The sequence below is a fragment of the Dama dama genome, chromosome 4, assembly GCF_033118175.1.
Source record: "Dama dama isolate Ldn47 chromosome 4, ASM3311817v1, whole genome shotgun sequence".
NCBI classification, from domain to species: Eukaryota; Metazoa; Chordata; class Mammalia; order Artiodactyla; family Cervidae; genus Dama; species Dama dama.
This window is the reverse complement of record NC_083684.1, coordinates 59,324,367-59,345,965: the sequence shown is the minus strand read 5'-3', so window position 1 is coordinate 59,345,965 and position 21,599 is coordinate 59,324,367. Positions and strand designations below refer to the sequence as shown.

The 21,599-nt window shown below is 47.0% G+C and overlaps 1 non-coding gene across 1 annotated transcript; it reads left to right on the top strand.

Annotated features, from left to right (window-relative positions):
- The first annotated feature begins 13,968 nt into the window (after positions 1-13,968).
- On the top strand, positions 13,969-14,040 carry TRNAA-AGC (transfer RNA alanine (anticodon AGC)). The gene has a single exon. It is a non-coding gene; the product is annotated as a tRNA-Ala (tRNA).
- Positions 14,041-21,599: the final 7,559 nt, after the last annotated feature.

Here is a 21,599-nt window from a genome sequence, read left to right as displayed (position 1 = left end):
AGGGGCACCGCTCGGCTGGCGCGTGACGCGTCCCTGTGTGAGGCGCACCGCTATTGGGTCCGGGCCACGGCGGAAATAAGAACGCGGTGCCGATTGGTCCGGCCTTCCCTGCAATGCGTCAAACTGGGGCGAGCCACTGCGTGGTGGTGGTGGGCAGCCTGAAGTGTGTGACTGTGTGGAGCCATGAGGCGTAGTGAGGCGAAGGGGGAAATTGTATGACTGCTAGAGAAGCAAATACATCGTCTTCGTGGTCAGGGAATGGTAAAAAGGGTGGCAGAAGGTGCAGAAGTACTTTCTTGGTTCTCCCCTCTGACAGATGGAAGATGGTGCAATCCAAAATGCTGGTCGGAAGCCCCGCCCCCAGGGCCCTCGGGGTGGCGGGGTCTTCAAGGTTCAGCTTTTAGCCTGAAAGGTCCACTCATCGCCCGTAGGGGCAGGTGTCTGCACCGTGAGACACACTCCACAGGTGTGCGAAGCCCCTCTCCTCGCTTCACTTCACTTTTAATCGGTTCAGGGTCTGTGAAACAGGCTGTTCCAGGACAGCCCTGGGAACGAGGTATTCAGTCATTCATTCAGTAAGCCTCAGTGGGGTGCCTGCTGTAATTCAGGGATCTGTGCTTGGCTGGGCGGGGGAGACCAAACTTCCCAGCCATTGTCCTGCTGTCTTGTAGACCACCTGAGTCTTGCACTCCTTGTTCCAAGTTTCCAACCACAGAAGGAAGAAGAGTGGGAAAGTTAGCTGAGACTATTTACGGGCGCTCAGAAACGGCACCCCCCCACCCCCGCCCCCCAATTTCTCTTGTTTTGAATTAGGGCTATATTTGCGTCTGTGCTCTACCCCCTCTCGGTGATTGGCTGACGAGTGGCAAGTGAGTCAAGCTGGACCAGTCTTTATGTTACACCTGGAACAGCATGTAGGCTGAGCCAATGAGAGGCCTTCCCTGGGTTTTTGGATCTAGACTTTTGGGGGCAGGAAGTCTTTTCCTTTTGTGTGGTGAGGCTGTGAAGAAATAGGTCTGGACCTATGACATTTTTCACACCCAGAGGAGAAAATAAAACTGATTCCAGGGAGAAGCAATGAAGAGGAAGAGTCCTGTTGCCATTCCCTTCACTGATTCCAGCTTGAGGCCAGCTGCCTCATGCCAGGATTTTGATATGAACTATTAAAATGTCCCATTTATCCCAAGCTGGTTTGAGTTGAGTTTCTGTCACTTAAAACTAAAGAATTTCTGATGGATGTGACCAAGGCTAAACTTTGTCTTGGTCATCAGCATTGGCCCTGAAACAGAGAGGGCCAAGGACCCAGTCATCATTTGCTGAACAAATAAGCAAAGGAAGTCACACTCATGCTCTCTCTCCCTGTTTCTCCTCTCCCTGTCTCTGAGTCTCAGTTTCTACCAGGAAGACCTTACCTTCTGAATTACTTAGGTGGGCTTCCCTGGTGGCTCAGAGGTTAAAGTGTCTGCCTGGAATGCGGGAGACCCTGGTTTGATCCCTGAGTTGGGAAGATCCCCGGGAGAAGGAAATGGCAACCCACTCCAAGTACTCTTGCTTGGAGAGTCCCATGGAGGGAGGAGCCTGGTAGGCTACAATCCATGGGGTTGCAAAGAGTCAGGCACAACTGAGCGACTTCACTTTCTTTCTTTCTTTCTTTCACTATGAAATGATAGATATACTACCAGCAGCACGTTTGAACACATACTGTGTTCCAGGCACCATTTCACCTGCTGTTAGTTCATTTAATTCTTACAACCTCCCTATGAATTTGTTACTTTCACTTTCCACCGTTTGAAACTTTTATTGCCGCTGGAATTAGATGAGATCTGAGAGGTATAAAGCCTTGACCAGGAACAGAGAAGGGAAGTAGCTTGCCTCTGGTCACACAGTAGGAGGCAGAGTCAGGATTTTAACCCCAGCAGTTTGACTGAAAACCTCACACTCTTAACCACATTGTACGACCAGTGAGAGAGACCTTACTTGGTTTCCATTATCCATTTCCCCTGTTTCCCAGCCTAATAGAATTTTAACTGGGCACATTGCCATCCTAAGTAAAAACGACATTTCCTAACCTTCCTTGCAGTTATGAGTCCTCATCTGACAGAATTCTGGCCCAAAAGGATGTGAGCAGAAGAAATACATGAAACTTCTGGGTATACACTTAAAGGGAGAGGACATACCTTCCCTTTTCTTCTTGCCTGCTGGTAAGGCAGCCATGAGACCAACGGTGACCATACTCACCTGGGACTTTGATGATTTTCCTGAGGAGAGCCCACCTTTCCTTCCCCAGGGCCAAACTTCTATTTGAGAGGGAAATAAACTTCTATATCACTTAAGCCACCGGTATTTTGGATCACTTGTTTATAATATATACATGTCCTCTCTTTGGTTACTGCCCTTGTTTTGGTGGAAGCCGACTCTTGTGCCTAATTTAGTGAGAGGTCATGTGGTTCAGGTGTTAACCACTCAGCATGTCCTACTTCCATACCTCTGACTGCATCAGAGCCAATTGTATGACTTTTTCTCTCTTTTTTGTATTTTTTGCATGTGTGACATAATTTACACTCAATAAAATGCCACAGATCTTAACTGTTCAGTTGAATTGTGTACACCCATGTAACCACCACCCAAGACAAGTTATAGAACACTTCCCTCACCCCAGAAGTTGGATCCCTGTCGCTCTTTCCAGTCGATTCCTGTTCCCCTCAAGCAACTGTTGTTCTGGCTTCTGTCACTGGAGATTAGTTCTGCCTGTTCTAGAATTTTGTAGAAATGGAATCCATATAGCATGCATTTTTCTGGTCTTGCTTACTTCACTCAATGTAGTATTTTTAAGCAAAAGTTGCATGGAACATACTTACACTAAAATATATTTTTTGTTGATTTGGAACTCAAATTCAACTGGAGTCCTGAATTTCTAATTGCTAAATCTGATGATCCTAATCTCAAAGCGCTTTCTTTCCAGGATTGGGAAATGATTTTAAGTGACTGTACAGGGGACCACCTGGATTTCCAGGCTTTGGGGTGTCTTATGCTATATAGCCCGGCAAGAATCTTGACAGCAGCTTCAAGTGTTCTGAACTTTAGGAAGGATCAATCAACTAAAGCTCAATCCCATTATTGTCAGGGAAATTAAAATTAAAATCACAATAACACACCAGCTCACATCGACTGGCCAACCACGGAGCCCAATAATGCTATCTGTTGCTGGGCCCATACCAGCATCTGGTGACCTTGTTATTTCTCTGACCTCATCTCCCTACGCTCTCACCTTCATGCTCTCTCTTTCAGACATATCAGCCTCTTTCCTTGACACATGTGGCTGATCCCTGTGTATGACCCTCTGTATTATTTCTTCTCCTTCAAATGCTCTCCCCACAATAGTCATGTGGTTTGTCTCCTCCTTAGCTTTGTTCAAGTGACACGTCCTCAGTGATGGCCTCCCTTGATCATCCCATTTAAAATTGTAACCCAACACTCCAAATTCCCTTTCCTTTGCCTTATTTTTTCACAGGCGTGACAACCTTCTCAAATAAGATATACTTTTCTTATTTATTCTATTTACAGTTTGATTCTCCCACTGGAATACAAGCTCCATGAGGTCTGGTCTTTTTTTTTTAATTTTTGTTTATTTATTTATTTACTGTTGCCTGTTGCTGCACGGGCTTTTGTCTAAATGCAGAGAGTGGAGGGCTACTGTCTGGTTGTGGTGCATGGGTTTCTCATTGCAGTGGTTCCTCTTGTTGTGAAGTACGCGCTCCAGAGTGCTGCGGGCTTCAGTAGTTGTCATGCCTGGTTTCATTAGTTGCAGCTCTCGGACTCTAGATCACAGAATCAGTAGTTGTGGTGCACAGGCTAAGTTACTCTGCAGCATGTGGGGTCCTCCTGGTTAAGGGATCAAACCTGTGTCTCCTGCATCGACAGGCAGATTCTTTACCACTGAACCACCAGGGAAGCTTGGGTCTGGTCTTTCTATTTTGTTTACTGTTGTATCTTCAGTACCAAAAGCAGAGCCAGAAATATAACAAGTGCTCAGTAAATATTTTTTAAAATAACTAGATAAAAATGGGGAGGTGGAAATTCTCCTGCAGTGCTGCTGGGAGGATATATTGATACAGAGACTCTAGTGAGTGTCCGGTGGAGAACAGGCTAGGTTATAGTACAGTAACAACTGCAAAAACCTCAATTAACACAGTAAGTTTCTTTCTCACTCACATAAAATCCACCTAGGGTCTTAGTCTCTCCATGGGACAGCTGTCCTCCATGTGGTCACTCAGTGTCCCAGTCTCTTTTCTCTCTCCTGAAGTCCTCTTTGTTGCCACAGCAGGGAAAAGAAAACTGGAGAATGTCCCAGGGAGTTTTCATTGTCTTAGTTGAAGTGACATCTGTCACTTCAGCTCACATTTCATTGTCCAGAACCGGCCACATGGTCCCATGTAACCACTGAGGGATAGAGAAGTGCATTTTCTTGTGTGCCTCCGAAGAAGAAATAGGAAGCAGAACATGGTGACCATATCATGGTCTTGGTCATGGAGCACTAACTGACCACCTCTATAGACAACTTGGACATGTACATTTGCTAAAAATCTAGCAATTCTGCTCTTAAATGTATCCTTGATCATTTCAAATTTTTTGTTTGTTTGTTTGTTTTTGGTTTTTCTTTGGCCATGCCCCATGTCTTGTGTAATCTTAGTTCCCTGATCAGGGATCGAACCTGTGCCCCCTGCAGTGGAAGCATGGAACCCCAATCACTGGACCACCAGGGAAGTCCCTCAAATTGTTTTGGATGAGCTTCACAATAAGAACCACATTTTACATTATAACACAGCCATATTTCATATACATATATATATTTTCAGAAACTATATATTTAGCCTGAAACAAAAATTTCAGAAACAGAACTTAGTCTCATTATGGGCAAGGCACTCTTGATGTTTTTGAAACTATTCCATTTCATGTTTCAGAAGTTATGCTCATTGTGACCTACTGATTCTACCAGCCTCATCATGTGTGTGTAGGTGTGTGTGTGTGTGTGTGTGTTAGCACTTCCTTACTTTCTTGCCTTATATACTGTTTCAGACTCAAATTGTATAGTTCCTGCTTCAGTCCTAGAATCAATCATTTCTCTAAGGAACCTTGGCCCCTTTTGTTGGAGAATGATGTTAGAAATGAAGATCTGGGCTCTGAGTGTCCTTGTTGCTATTGATGATTGCTTTTTTGAACTCTACCTCTTTGCATTGTTATAGTTATTGCTCCAAGTATCCTTAAATTGATCACCTATCTGTAATTACTACTACATTAACTTTTCTTTAAAAATCTTAATGGTTATCTCACGTGGTCTGGAGGCAGGTGAGACCAGGATTGGTTCAGTGGCTCGATGATGTAACATAGAACCCAGACTTTTTTCTCCTTCTGCTCTGGTATCTTCAATATTTTCTGTCTTCAAGCTCATTGCTTTATGGTGGCAAGATGGCTGCCACAGCTTCAGACCTTACTTCCCAAGGCAATAACTGAATTCAGGATGGAATGGAATAAGATTCTGTTATTTCCCTTTATCAGAGAGAATAAATCTTTTCTCAAAACCCCTTCAAGTTTAATTGGCACATAAAGGATCACATGATCACACCTAAGTCAATCACTAGCGAACAGGAACAAGGTTTAGACCAATCAGGGTTCACCTTTTGGGACAAGACTGGCTTTCCTTGAGCACATTGTTACCTGACACCTGGTCAATGCTGGGGCTGGGTTAGCAAGAGAGAGGGATGTGTGGTGGGAAAAAGGTCCACCCCATGGAAATGTTTTGGAATTTTCTTGGGAAATTCCTGGGGAAAAAAAAAAGGAGGAGAGTTAAGTTGTCTTTGATATGGGGAGACATTCTTAATCCCCTTCTGTGTGTGTGTGTGTGTGTGTGTGTGTATGTGTTAGTCTGTCATGTTAGCTCAGTCGTGTCTGAATCTCTGTGATCCTAAGGACTATAGCCCGTCAGGCTCCTCTGTCCATGGGATTCTCCAGGCAAGACTGCTGGACTGGGTTGCCATTCCCTTTTCCAGGGGAATCTTCCCAACCCAAGGATCAAACCCACATCTCCTGCGTTGTAGGCAGATTCTTTACCATCTGAGACACCAGGGAAGCCCAAGCCCCTTGCTTTTCTTGTTTCTATTTTGTCTCCAAACTTTTTCTCCCAAAGCAGTTTCCTCAAATTCACCTTCTTCCTTCTGAAGCTGATTCATCTCAGCATTACTGTGTGAGGGCATCCGGGGCTGGAGGGTTGGCCCTACTGTCTTCTACGTGTGGCTTCCACCCAAGCAACTGTTACAGTTGCTAAGTAGGCTAAGTCACTTCAGTCATGTCTGACTCTTTGCAACCCCATGGACTGCAGCCCTCCAGGCTCCTCTGTCTATGAGGAGGTATTCTCCAGGTAAGAATACTGGAGTGGATTGCCATGCCCTCCTCTGAGGGATCTTCCTGACCCTGGGATCAAAACTGCATCTCTTATGTTTCCTGCATTGGCAGGCAGGTTCTTTACCACTAACGCCACCTGGAAAGCCCCAATTAGCAGGAAGGCTAAAAAGGCCAAGAAGGGCATTTAGGGACTTCCCTGGTGGTCCAGTGGCTAAGACTCCATGCTCCCCAATGCACAGGGCCCAAGTTTGATCCCTGGTCAGGGAACTAGATCCCACATGTTGCAACTAAGAATTCAGATGCCACAACTAAAGATCCCACATACTGCAGTGGAGATCGAAGATCCCACCTGTTGCAAAAAAGACCCAGTGCAGCCAAATAAATAAATATATTTTTAAAAGAAGAGCATTTAGGGTTGTCACTGAGAAGATTCAGTAGTTAGGGTAAGTAATTTGAGATGCTGAAACAAATAAACTCCTAAGTCTCAGTGTCTTAACACAAAACTATATATCTCACTTACCCGATGTCTAACATAGCAGTTCCTTTTAAGCAGATGGTCTACAGGGCCCCAGTTCCTTTTCTTTTATAGTCCTGCTCTCCCCAGCGGGTTTCCCAGGTGGCGCTAGCAGTAAAGAACCTGCCTGCCCATGCAAGAGATAAGAGTCGCAGGTTAGATCCCTGGGTCAGGAAGATCCCCCAGAGGAGGGCATGGCAACCCACTCCAGTATTCTTGCCTGGAGAATCTCCACGGACAGAGGAGCCTGGCGGGCTACAGTCTACAGGGTCGCAGAGTTGGACACGACTGAACAACTTAGCACGCATGCATGCATCCCCTGCACACTCAGACTTCTCTTCTGGATCCTCTGTCCAGCCAGAATTTAGGAAAAGTGAGGGCATAGAGCATCATGTGGTTACTTGTCCTGGAAGTAGTGCATGTATTTTGACCGCATTTCATTGGCTAGAACCCAGACCCATGGCCAGCTGTAACTGCAAAAGAGACTGGGAAACCTATCTGGCCGTTTGCCCAAGAAGAGGAAACAAAATTCGATGGATAGTGGACATTTATTGCCACAGGAGATGACCCAGACGTTGCAAATGTCACTTCTGCTTGCATCCTGTTGGTCTAAAATTGTTCATGGCCACTTCTAGCTGTAAGAGAGGCTGATTTTGTAAAACTGATACTTTATGGATCTTCAAAACTATGATCGTCTTAACTTTAAGAATTAACTTTGGGGAAGAATTGGCATGTCTTCTTTTGAAATTTCCTCATTTGACGCCTACTAATGTGGGATAGTCTAGTCAAGGCTATGGTTTTTCCAGTGATCATGTATGCATGTGAGAGCTGGACTGTGAAGAAAGCTGAGCACCAAAAAATTGATGCTTTTGAACTATGGTGTTGGAGAAGACTTTTGAGAGTCCCTTGGACTGCAAGGAGATTCAACCAGTCCATCCTAAAGGAGATCAGTCCTGGGTGTTCATTGGAAGGACTGATGCTAAAGCTGAAACTCCAATACTTTGGCCACCTCATGTGAAGAGTTGACTCATTGGAAAAGACCCTGATGCTAGGAGGGATTGGGGGCAGGAGGCGAAGGGGACGACAGAGGATGAGATGGCTGGATGGCATCACCGACTCAATGGACATGAGTTTGAGTAAACTCTGGGAGTTGGTGATGGACAGGGAGGCCTGGCATGCTATGATTCTTGGGGTCGCAAAGAGTCGGACACGACTGAGTGACTGAACTGAACTGAACTGAATGTGGGATAGGATTATTTCTAGGTATTTTAAAGTATTTTTGCTAACAATGTGAAAGAAGCCCAATTTCCCACAACATTCTCTAGTAGCCCACGGTCTATTGACATGGTGATTTTTTATAAGTGATCTTGAATCCAGCCTCCTATTGAAAGCATTACTTGCTCAGTCATATCTGAATCTTTGCCATCTCATAGACTGTAGCCCGCCACGCTCTTCTGTCCGTGGAATTCTTCAGGCAAGAATACTGCAGTGGATTGCCATTCCCTTCTCCAGAGGATCTTCCCGACCCAGGGATCGAACCCGGGTCTCTCACACTGCAGGTAGATTTTTTTGCTGTCTGAGCCCCCAGGGGAGCCTGCTACTGAGGTCGATTCTAATACTATATCAGTTGTTCTCTGGATTATTTCTAGTTTACTGCAGATTCACATTTTTGCTCATGGTCATTGCTGCTCAAGATATTGTTCTTTCTTTCCTTTTGCTTTTTGGCCCCACTGTGCAGCATGTGGGATCTTAGTTCCCTGACCAGGGATGGAAGCTGCGCCGTCTGCATTGGAAGCTCAGAGTCTTGAATGCTGGACCACCAAGAAAGTCCCAAGACATCATTGTCTGTGCCATCATGATGCAACCATTCTTAAAGCATGCTCTGTTTTTGTCTCCAGGATGTTCTTCCAAGTCACTGTCACCCATGCCCAAGGTTAGATATATGCAGAGGCCAACGACATCTGCAGGTTGACTGCTGCCTGACTGACATTTGTCGAAGAGGAGGTTTGCATTCAGACACGTTATAACGAGCAACCGAGAATCAGTATTATTCACGCATACGTTTATGTACATATTTTCTGGATCATTTGATAATAAGTTGCAGACCTCATGTTAGATTACCTCTAGATGCTTAAATGTGAATTTCCTAAGAACAAAGACTTTTGCTTATACAATCATTGTTTGTGTGTGTTAGTTGCTTAGTCGTGTCTGACTTTACAACCCCATAGACTGCAGCCCACCCGGCCCCTCCGTCCATGGGATTCTCCAGGCAAGAACACTGGAGTGGGTTGCCATTTCCTTCTCCAAAAGGAACTATAGAAAGAAAGAAAGTGAAGTTGCTCAGTTGTGTCCGATGCTTTGCAACCCCATGGACTGCAGCCTACCAGGCTCCTCCATCCATGGGATTTTCCAGGCAAGAGTACTGGAGTGGGTTGCCATTTCCTTCTCCACCAGGGATACATAGATAGTGGCAAAACTTGGGTTTGGACATGGCCTGCCTGGCCCCAAAGGCTGGGATCTTGTTGTTGTTCAGTTGCTAAGTCATGTCCGACTCTTTGAGACCCCATGGACTGCAGCACACCAGGCTTCCCTGTCCCTCACCATCTCCCTGAGTTTGCTCAAACTCAGGTCCATCAAGTCAGTGATGCCATCCAACCATCTCATCCTCTGTTGCCCCTTTTTCCGCTTGCCCTCAATCTTTCCCAGCATCAGGCTCTTTTCCAGGATCTTGACCTTGGTGCTATTCTGCCTCTGGAATTATCCAGGAAGTTATCTGAAGGTCTTTGATAAACTATTGAATAAAAGGCAGATCCAGCCCATGAATCCTTAAATATTCTCCCAAAGAGATACCCTCTCCCCAAATGACACCTTTTGTCCTCAAAACCATTTTTAAGTTCTTGGATTCTTAGGGTTTCAAGACCAAAGCTAGGCAGAATCTTCAGCCTCCCATCTTCCCCCCAGTAAAATGTCCCCTCCTCCTAGAGAGGGAGCAAGGAGAGATGCAGGGGGAGATTTCACTCTGCCCTAGGCTGCCTTCAAGAGTATGGCAGATCTTCTTTTCTGGAAATGGCTGCAAAAACCATCTATGGCCGCAACAAGGCTTCTAGAACCTTGTTACTCCTGCATCAAGAGTGGAGTCTGTCTCCTTCCTCGGGAACTGAGAGAGCCTTGGTGACTGCCTTGACTAATAAAGTGGAAGTGATGTTATGTAATTCCAAAGCTAGCTCACTTCCGAGTTGTTCTCTTGGGACACTTGCTCTTGGACTCCAACTGCCATACTGTAAGGAAGCTCAAGTAGCCAGAGGAAGAGGAGCAAATGAAGCCTCAAGCCCTCAGTTCCAGCTGAACTTCTCACGTGAGTGTGCCATTTTTTTTTTTTTAAATTTTGGCCATGCTACACAGCATGTGGGATCTTAGTTCCCCAACCAGGGATCTAACCTGTATCCCCTACATTGCAAGTGCAATCTTAACTGCTGGATGGCCAGGGAAGTCCCCCAAAGTGTGCCATCCTGAAAGCAGGTGATGCCGTGTGGAGCAGAGTACTGTCATTACCTTCCCTGAATCGCAGTTTTGTGAGCAAAATGAATAGCTATTGTTTTAAGCCAGCAGGTATTGGGGGTGATTTGTTATGCAGCAATAGATAACCGTGACACACACACAAAACCAAGTAGCTACCAGTTGTCTCTCGGTCTCCACAAGGGATTGGTTCCAGGATCTCGCCCCCGACTCTCCCATTAGATGCCAAAATCCTGAGATGCTCAAGTCCCTTACATAACATGGTATAGTATGTGTGTATAGGCCATGGATGTTCTCACATTGACTTTAAATCATCTCTAGATTACTTATAATGCCTAATACAGTGTATTTGCTATGTACATAGTTGTTGGAGCAACTATTCCCAAACTCAAGCTTTGCTTTTTGGAGCATTCTGGAATTCTTTCAAATATTTTTGATCTGAGGTTGGTTGAAGCCATGGGTGGGGAACCCATGGATACAGAGGGGCTGTAATCAGAAAATGGCACAGCTGTCGCCTAGGTCCAGAAAACACTTTTTGCATCAAGTCAGGGCCACGCTCTCATCCAAATCCTTCAAAAGAGCAGAACCCTTGGAGTCAGGCAGATACGAGTTATCCATCAGGAGAATTTAGTAAGATTATGTATCTCAAGTGCTTAGCCAAGAATATAGCATGTAACAGGTGCTCAATAACTGTTAGTCACAATTTACTAGGACTGTTCTATGGATGGATGTTGAAAGTCTCTTGCTGGATATTCTCTCTCAAAGGTAAACTGGGAGGTTTCTGAAGCCCACCACACTTCCTTTGGGCTGAATTTCTCTGCCTAGAGTCAGAGAGCTTGCATGCTCCCTCAGTGAGACCATGGACTGCACTCTGCAGACTGTAATCGAATTTTCCAGGCAAGAATAGTGGAGTGGGTTTCCATTTGCTACTCCAGGGGATCTTCTAGATCCGGGAATCGAACCTGTGCCTCGTGTGCCTCCTGCATTGGTAGGCAGAGTGTTTGCCACTGAGCCACCTGGGAAGCCCAGAGTCAGAGAGATCTGGGTTTAACTAACTTGTGGCTCCTCCAGTTTCTGGCTGTGTGACTTTGTGCAAGAGACTTAACCTCTCTGTTTTTGAAGTCCACATCTGCAGAAAGTCAATAGGTCATATTCCCTCCTTAAGGGGTTGCAATGAGATTGGCTAGTGTGGAAGGCTTAACACAATGCCTGGCATAGAGTAGGTGTCCATACTGTGTGCTGAGAGACGAGGGGGTATTTCCTCCACCCTCTGCAGAATCTCCAGGGATCTCCGTCCTCTCTCAGTCCTCCACCGCGAGTCTGACCAGGTAGGTGGTGGTGGTGAGAGGTCCAGAAAGGAAAGGAGGGGAGGGGTTCTTCCAGCCGGGTCAGCCCTGTTGTTCTCTCGTTTCCCACCAGCAGGCGCTCTGATGAAGTTAGGATTACAGCTCATCGCCATTGCGGTGACCATAGCTAGCCCCGTCTGTGCAGATCTGACTGCACGCGGCTGAGTGCTTTGGCTCTCTTAAATGAGACAGGATTCTCAATGTCTTTCTTAAAATTGAGAAATCTGGCAGAGTCACGGGCTTTTATATTCACTATATTTGTGGAAGAAAAATGCCAACCATCCTCTTCTGATGGAGAGAGAAAACCGACATGTATTTATTCCTTTTAAAAATAGAGATGATGTTATCACCATGGCAACAAATGATCAAGGAAGACAACCAATCAGAACTGCAGGTTTCTCCCGGAGGTTATTTTTCTCAAGACATGGCAACAATTTTTAGGAGACTCTCAACCACTCTTTTGTTCAACTTATCCTTCAAGGACAGTCTTAAATGAACAGACCAGGTTGGTGACCTCCAGGTTGCGCAGGAAAACCAGTTGGTTGTTCTCAGTTTGCTTCCTTATGGGATGGATTCTTTAGATGTTTTATTATGCAAAACAACATCTCTGTATGTAGCTAGCTGCAGGGGAGAAAGAACATCTTTACCTCTTTTTTACATTCTAAACATTATTTTTATTAAAAATTCCAAATCGCTTTTTCACACTCCCTTGGTTAATAGCTGGGGACTTGCATGTTAAAGAGCTGGTTCTGAATCTCTTGGGTTGACATCACAGAAAAAAGCAGCACCTTGATCTTGGACTTATCAGCCTCCAGAAGTGTGAGAAAATATACGTCCGTTGTTAAAGCCACCCAACTGTGGGTCTTTTATTATGGAAGCCTAAGCAGACTAAAACATTGAGTTCCCTTCTTCTGCCATGGTCTCAGTGGCCCACAGACTAACACACACCTCTCTTTCCCCTCTGTCCCCTAAACACTCCTGAACAAGGGATTTTGTCCCAGATGAGCCTGAGTGGGTAGAGGTTGAGAAAAAGTTCTATTTTCCTAGAGTTCTTCTCTGGTTGAGGCATTGTCATAACAACCACTCTTCATCTTCCTCCCTTTCCAGCTGTGTTGTGTACACAATAAAAATACAGAAATTGAGCTCTGCAGAGCTGCAGCTTCTCAACAGAAGCTACTCTAAGTATTTTGAGCAGAGAAAATTTAATGCAAGAGATTTACTAGAAAGGTGTCCATAGGATCAGAAAAGCGAGAGCTAGAAAGAATGGTGGGGGCAAAAAGAAGTAGCATGTATCAGTCCTTCGTTCCTTTTTATGGCTGAATAATAGTCCCTTGTAGGGCTTTCCTGGTGGCTCAGTGGTAAAGAATCTGCCTGCAATGCAGGATACAGTCTTGGTGTCGTGAAGAGTCGGACACGACTTAGCGACTAAATAACAGCATTCCATTCTATGGATATGCTGTACTTTGGATTTTTTTTTAAAATATTTATTTATTTGTGGAGAAGGAAATGGCAACCCACTCCAGAACTCTTGCCTGGAAAATTCCATGGACTGAGGAGCCTTGTAGGCTACAGTCCATGGGGTCACAAAGAATCGGATACAACTGAGCGACTTCACTTCACTCACATGCTGTGTGCTGTTTTGGATCTGTCAGGAATCTTCTGGTCCTTATTAATTCCTGTGTGAGTTCAGTCGTGTCTGACCCTCTGTGACCCCGTGGGCCGTAGCCGGCCAGGCTCCTCTGTCCCTGGGATTGCCTAGGCAAGAACACTCGAGTGGGTTGCCATTTTCTTCTCCAGGACATCTTCCCCACCCAGATTCCCCACCCAGACTGTATCCTGCATTGCAGGCAGATTCTTGACCACTAGCGCCACCTGGGAAGTTCTTACGGTAGTTGCTTTTCTTACATGGCGGCTCAAGTCTCCAAGAGATCAAGATGGAACTGCTTGTCCTCTGACAAGCTCGGTCCTGGACTGGCATAATGCCACTTCTGTCATATTCTGTTGGTCAAAGCAGCCAGGTATTCTGGCCCAATCAGTCTAAGATTACCAGGAACGAGTCTGTTGTATTATTCATTAGGATTACCACAACAGTGTCTACAGCAACTTAAGTAAATTCAATCCTGCTGTTCTCCCACTGACCACCAGATAGCGCACTGGATTTAATATTAATACTTGCCATTGGAGAGAGAGTTGGGGGGTATAGCTCAGTGGTAGAGCGCATGCTTAGCATGCATGAGGCCCTGGGTTCAATCCCCAGTACCTCCATCTTCATGTTTTGTGCTTCCCTAATGGCTCAGACGGTAAAGAATCTGCCTGCAAGGCGGGAGACCAGATTTCATTAGATCCCTGGGTTGGGAAGATCCCCTGGAGAAGGGAATGGCTACACACTCCAATATTCTTGCCTGGAAAATTCCAGGACAGGGAAGCCTGGCGGGTTACAGTCCACTGGGTCGCAGAGTCGGACACGACTGAGCGATTAACACAACAGGTAGAAGAGCAGACACTGCTAAATACTTTTGTTAATTTAGTTGAGATGAGACTTCTGATTTCTTTCTTTTAAAAATTTTATTTATTTTTAATATATATTTAAATATATTTTAATTTTTAATAAATAATTTAATAAAATAATTTATTAAATTAAAAATATATTTATGTCTTTGTATAATTATTATTTAATATGTTTAATAATATAATTTACTTATTTAATATAAATTTATTAAATAAATAAACTTATTTATTTTTGGCTGCACTGGGTCTTCATTGCTGTGCTTGGGCGTTCTCTAATTGTGGCGAGACGGCTCTAGAGTGCAAGCTCTGTAGTTATGGTATGTGGGATCCTTCCAGATCAGGGATGGAACCCATTTCCCCTGCACTGGCCGACTGATTCTTAACCACTGGACCACCAGGGAAGTCTGAGTCTTTCCATTTCTTTATCTAAAAGCAAGTCTATAAAAGACTTGGGCCTTTATTTTGTAATGTTTGTGTAAAGATAGAAATAATCTTTTCCTGATTTGATAGAGAAGACCTACAATTATTTATTCTTTAAAAAAAAATACACAAAGGCTATTTAGTCTTGCTATCACCATGGCAACAAATAATCAAGGAAGACAGCCAATCAGAAACCTAGGCTTCTTTGAGAGGTTATTTTTCTTTGGAAATTGCAACAATTTCTAAGAGAATCTCCCAGACTCCTGTTCAAAATCTCTTTCCCAGGACAGGCTTCAGTGAACAGAGAACAGAAGAGGTTGGTAACAGAAAAATTCACTCAAGCCTTCTGGTTGTAAAGGAAAATAAGATGGATGTTTTGGGATTATTCTCAGTCTGTCGATTTATCAAAGCTGATTTGATTTATTGATTGATTGATTGTCTTTTGGCTGCTCCAGGTGGCTTGTGGGGATATTGGTTCCGTGACCAGTGTCCTTGACAGTGAAAGCACAGAATCCTAACCACTGGACTGCCAGGAGTTCCCTTGTCTGAAGTTGATTCTTTAGAAGGATTTATGATGAAAAATAGAATCCCTCTCATTGAAAGTGCAGGAGAGAAGGGACATCTTTATCCATCTCTCTTTCTTTTACTGTTTAGAAATTATTTTGGCACTGTGCATGAATTCACCTCAGTCATTAATAATGTTGATTGGATAATCTGACAATCACTTCCAACCTCTTCCCATGTATTGTTATGATACTATAATAGGTGATGGACAAGGAGGCCTGGTGTGCTGCAGTCCATGGGGTCGCAAAGAGTCAGACACGACTGAGAGGCTGAACTGAACTGATAATAGCTAAAAAGGTCAGCTCCACTGTTTTCCAGACCTACTTGCAGCTACTGGTATGTGGTAACCTAGTTCTGGGCAATGAGTGTGCTGGAAGCTTTGGGGAATTATTTTTGCTGCTGGATAAAAGAGGAGAGGCATGAGAGGAAAAGATGCTGTCATCACACCTACCTCCCTGCTTTTTTGCTTGTTGTATGAGAAGGTGATGTCTGGAGCTTGGCAGCCATTTTGTAACCATAAGGCAACAAGGTGGAAGGCAAAAGCCAACAAGCAGAGGAATAGATTCTTGGTTCTCAGTAACATGCTTGATTAATTAAATCCAAAAGCCTCTTTCTTCCAAAATTTTAATTAAAAAGCTGAGAAACATCCTTATTGTTTATGTCTGCTGTCAGTTTGGTTATCTGTAACTTGTAGCCAAGACACACCAGGCTGATCCATGTTCCTTCCCAGATTATGCTAGAGCAGGGCTCCCAAGCTCAAATATCCACAGAGACCAGGTAGGTGATGTGAAAATGAAGCTGTTATAACCTTATTTTCCTTTTATTTGCATAAACTTATAAAAGGAGAAAAAAAGCACACATCCATTTCTTAATGCCAGGAGACTCCCCACTTTCTGGACAAAATGAGTTAATTATAACAGGATCAGTGATTTTTTTCTACAGGGAGTTAAATATTTGCAGCTAGAGCAATGAGCTTTACTTCCTATTTTAAAAACATGCAATGGATAAATAAAATTTCCCACCCCCAACATTTAGAACATACTTTGTAGGAATTATGACTACAGGGTGAAAAGTTACATTCCAGAAGAGATCAACCCCAAACCAGTGGGGTTAAAGTGGCCTCTGATAGGCAATCTTCTCATTCATTCATTCATTTATTCATTCATTCAACTAACCCTTAGCTTCTCCTGTGTGCCACACACAGTTCAAGGCGATGGGGACACAGCAGTGAACAATCGGGCACTGGTTCCTGTTTGTTTGGATCTTACATTCTTGAAACCTAATCGGAACCTTCCCCCACCTGTCTGGGAAATATTTGTGTCAACAGTCTCTCCAGGGGACTTCCCTGGTTGTCCGGTGGTTAAGACTCTGTGCTTCCAACGCAGGGGGTGTGGGTTCAGTCCCCGGTTGGGGAACTAAGATCCCTTATGCCTCATGGTATGCACCCCCCACCACCAAAAATAAAACCACAACAGTCTCTCCAGGCCCAAGTTTCTTATTGTTATGTGCTGACTTGTGTCATTCCCCAAATTCATATGTTGAAATCCTAACCCCAGCACCTCAGAATGTGACTGTATTTGGAGATAGGATGCTTAGAGAGGCGATTATGTTGAAATGAGCTTAAATTGGATTACCAGGTCCTAATCCGATAGGACTGGTGGTATAAGAACAGGAAATTAGGACACGGACACATACACAGGGCGCAGCTTATGAGGACCAAGGCAAGGCAAGGAGAGCTACCTCAGAAGAAACCAGCCCCTGCTGACAGCTCGATCTCAGATTCCTGGCCTTCAGAATTGTGAGAAAAATTAATTTCTGTTGTTTCAGCCACTTAGGCTGTGGTGCTTTGTTCTGGCAGCCCAAGCAAATAAATACACCCATCAGCACTTCTAAAAAGTTTTTAATTTTAATTTATTTATTTAGTTGCCTTGGGTCTTAATACAGGGTGTAGGCTTACTCACCTCGAGGCATGTGGAATCTTGGTTTCTGCACCAGTGATCCAACACACGTCCCGCGCATTGGAAGGTGGATTCTTAACCACTGGACCACCAGGTAAGTCCCCCCCATCAGCACCTTTGAAACTTGCGGCCAATGGTTTCAATCCTAGTTGTAATCGATTCAGAATCTAAGTACTCGAGACTTATTTTTTTTAATTTCCAGGAATACCCTGACGGTCCAGTAGTTAGGATTCTGCACTTCCACTGCAGGGGGCATGGGTTTGATTCCTAGTCGGAGAACTAAAATCCTACATGCTATGGTGCTGTCCAAAAAAAAAAAAAAACAACCCTGGATTAAAAAAAATTCCATGAAAAGATGAGTCATTCATCACATGCATAGCACCCAAGTTTTCTGTCGACTGTTCTATGAATTGTCTGAACATGCTTCCTATTTATCCTGAGAAGTCCTTCCCTGAACTGTTCCCAAAAGGCTTCAGATTTGTTCACTTTCCTGGGGGCATAGTAAACCCAAATCACAAATATGTAGTATTTGATTGGGCTTCCCAGGTGGCGCTAAAAGTAAAGAACCCACCTGCCAATGAAGGAGACGGCAGGTTCAATCCCTGGGTCAGGAAGATCCCCTGGAGGGGGGCATGGCAACCCACTCCAATATTCTTGCCTGGAGAATTCCATGGACAGTGGAGTCTGGCAGGCTGCAGTCCATGGGGTTGCAAAGAGTCGCACATGACTGCAGTGACGTAGCACGCGGCAGTATTTGATTCTTTCAGCCATTAGATCTAAATCTTCTGCTACAAGAGATCTGTTCTGGGTGGGATTTTTTACCCTCCATCAAATGGTATAGTGTAGATAAGGGGTGTACAAACTCTCAGTGCTTCATCTGCGATGGTCAGCTGCAGCATCTGCCCACGACCTCTCCATGTGGCTGAGGCTTCTCAAAACTTAGCAGTGGGTTTTCCAAGACGCTTTCCCAAGAGCGAGTGTTCCAAGAGCAGAAGCTGGCAGCCTTAATGTCACCATCACTTCCTTCTTAATAAACTCCATCTCCAGATGGGGAGGCCACCAGATAAGGAATTTTCACTTACCTTTAGTTCATCACATTAATCTAGTAATTTTATATGCATTAGCTCAATCAGTTCTCAAATAACCTCTTCACCGTGTTGGCATCACCATTCCATCATTTTTAAAGAGGTTCTGAGATGGGGAGTGGTCCCTGGTCTGGGCAGCCCTGCTGTTGTGTCATCATATTCCAGCAGAGGGCGCTCCACACAGAGTCCCCATCCTATTCCTCTGGCTCCTAACAGCCACAAAGCCAAGGCTTATGTTTACCTCCTGCCTGTGAAAAAGTGAAAGTGTCAGTCACTCAGTCGCGTCCGACTCTTTGCCCACCAGTCTCCTCTGTCCATGGGATACTTCGCACCTGGGGCTGTACCGGATATTTTTCTTGAACGATCACAGCTAAACTTCGTAAGAACATCTGAGGTTGAATTTTACAGATGAGGACGCTGACGCTCAGGGAGATAAGGGCCAAGGCCCATAGTCAGTGGCAGTTGAGGGGCTCAGCTGAGGACAGCCCAATCCCCAAACTTGCTGTCCCAGGAAGGTTCAGCCAGAGGGGTCCCATCTCCCAGCACGACCCAAACAGCAACTCCCAAGTTGGCTTCTGTCCCTGGGTATCCAAGGAGGGGCTCGGACAGTCCAGCTGGGCTGTGGGGACACACCCAGGCCTTTGTGCCTCCCTCAAGATGTGCAGGGGTGGGGGGTGCCTCCTGACCTCCTGGGGATGGGGTCTTGGTCACAGATACACAGATGGCTCCAGGACAAGAGGACCTGGAAGAGCAGAGATGGAGATGGTGATTCAGGGAAAACATTGCTCTGGGCAGTGGGGGCTGGTGCCTATGTCACTACAGGGATGCTTCTTCCAACCCAGAAGCATCTGCACTTGAGACAGTGTGTGCTGGTGCTCTGCAGAGCCAGGCCGGGTTACCTGGGTGGACTCTAGGGCCAGGCTGCGACTCCCTTCTGGGGACATTTCCTCCTCTCCTAAAGACGGGCCCTGGGGCAGCTTCAACACTGGCCCAGACCAGCCTCAGCCCCTCACAAGTCCCTGCTAAGGGTCCCTTCTGGCATTTAATTCACCCAGATGCTGAACTGGGGAAACCTATCACCTTAAATTGTCATCTTAAGTCAGGGGCTACAAGATCAGTGCTGGGGGTGGTGGTGCGGTGGACAGCCAGCCGAGGGACCCACAGACCTGTGGGAAGGGCGATGCCCATCATTGCTACTGAGAAAACCTGGAAATCTGGATTTTCCGTGAACTGCTCTGAATTGAAAATCTTTGCAAATAATTAGGGTTTCTGTTAAACACTAGGCAGGTCGAGTGTCAGATTCAGCCTGTGGACACCAGCAGGAGGCCTTGGCCCTGAGAAGCTGGTGCGTTTGTACCAGCTGCACTTCAGTTGGCCAGGGTCTTTTCCTCTCCTCCTTCTCCTCCTTCCCTGCTCCTGGTCCCCTGGTCCCCACCCCTCCCTTCCCCTCCCCCCTCCCCCAGCTCTTCTCCCCTCCCCCAGGAGCACACCCCCCTGCCTCTCAGGCTTTTCTTCCTGGAATCCTCTCCTCCCCCAGCAGGAGGTTCAGCCTCCTGGCTCAGCTGCACCCTGACACCCCCCTCGCCCGGCTGGAACCTCCATCACACAGGCCAGCCCCCATCAGACTGGGGTGGCGGACGCTGGCCAGAAGCAGGAGTCTGGAACGAACCAGGGCTCCAGGGAGATATGGAAGAACGCCCCGGCACTGCTGGGCTCCCCCGGTGCCCGGTGTCCACGGACACACTCGCCCCTGTGCTAAGCCGGGAGACCCAAAGCCAAGCCGCCTGGGTGGGCCCTGAGACCGTCCCGTCACCTGGGGCTGCTGCCTCCGCGGGCGCTCATTACACGTTACATTCTTCTTAAATCAGGATCGCTCGCGCCACCTGCAAAGCAGGGACTGAAAGGACCAAAGAGCGAGCGGTGGGCGGCGGGCAGAGAAGAGCCGGGAGTGCATGGTTCGACCGGAGTCGCCTCCGCGGCGGGGAGGGCGGGGGGCGCGCCGAGCTGGGGCCGCACCGGCAGCTGCAGCCTCGCCCCCTCGGGGCGGCCCTAGCTGCACATGGGGTGCAGCCTCCTGCCCCAACCCGTCTTCTTCCCACGCGCCGACTTGGAGCCCGCGGGCGGCTGAGCCCTGGGCCGGCCTCGGCCTGCGTCCCGGCTCCCGCGCGCTCCTTCCTGCTCTTGCTTCCCGCCGCTTCCTCCTGGGTTTTCGTCTCGGGACGGCGCCCCTCCAGCCTCGGCCGCCGCTCCCCTCCTCTCGGGCTTTGCGGGTCCCTGACGGGGCGGGAGCTGACGCCGCCTGCTCGACCCAGGGCCCTGCAGGCCGTGCGGGCCCGCTTGGGCCAGGGGCTTCCTGGCCGCCGGGTCCTCGGACTCGGACTCCTCGCTCTCCGCGCCCTCCAAAGCCTCCTCCGAGCCTGTGTCCTAAGCCCCCTCCGACGCCCCCTCCGACTACCGGTTCCCGCGGGCGGCCTGCAGCGCCAAGGCCTCCCCCAGGTGGCCTTTGGAGAATATCAACCTCCCGCCCTCCCAGACCTTTTCCTTTTTTCCCCTCCATCACCTCAGCCACGTCCTAGGTCTCCGGGAGGGCCGCGAGCTCCAGGAGCCCCTCCCCCATCTTCCTCCTCATCCCCCCAGCTCCCCAGGGGGCCTCGGGGAGCCTTCTTCCCCTTGGGGGGGGGGGGCTCTGGGGCTCAGCCCTGGTGGAAATGCCTTCCAGCAGGTTCCCTAACATTTCAGGCATTCCTCAGGACCACGGAGGCCACCTGGCGGCCTGCCTCCTCGACCTTCATGCGATTCCGAGGTGTCCTCGGCCATGAGGACAGGACCTGGAGCAGGGTCTCTTGTCTTCCTTGTCCTTCAGCCCAGCGACTCCATCACAGAAACCATTTTCAACATCTCCCTCCGAGTTTTGGTGTCTGATGAAATCCCATGGGCCACGATGGCTAGAGCTTGGGGTCCTCCACATCCTTCTGGGTGACCTGGCCGTCTCACTTCTAGGACCAACCTCCAGAAGAGTCACTGCCCTCGAGCAGCTCATCAGGTGTGTCCCTCTTGACCACAAGAACCACCAGGTCAGGATGTCGCTCCTGGCTCCTCTGACGGACAGGCTCATCAAACCAAAGGGCTCTTTCTCTGTCACCTCCTTCTTGGTTTTGTCCAAAAGAGTCACATGGCCAAGAACTCCATGGGGACTCTGCCTCATTCATGTCTCTGCAGGCCTTCCTTGCAGCCCGTCTGGAGTGTTGTGTGCGGCACAACACTCGGGGACTGTCCTTGTCATTTGTCC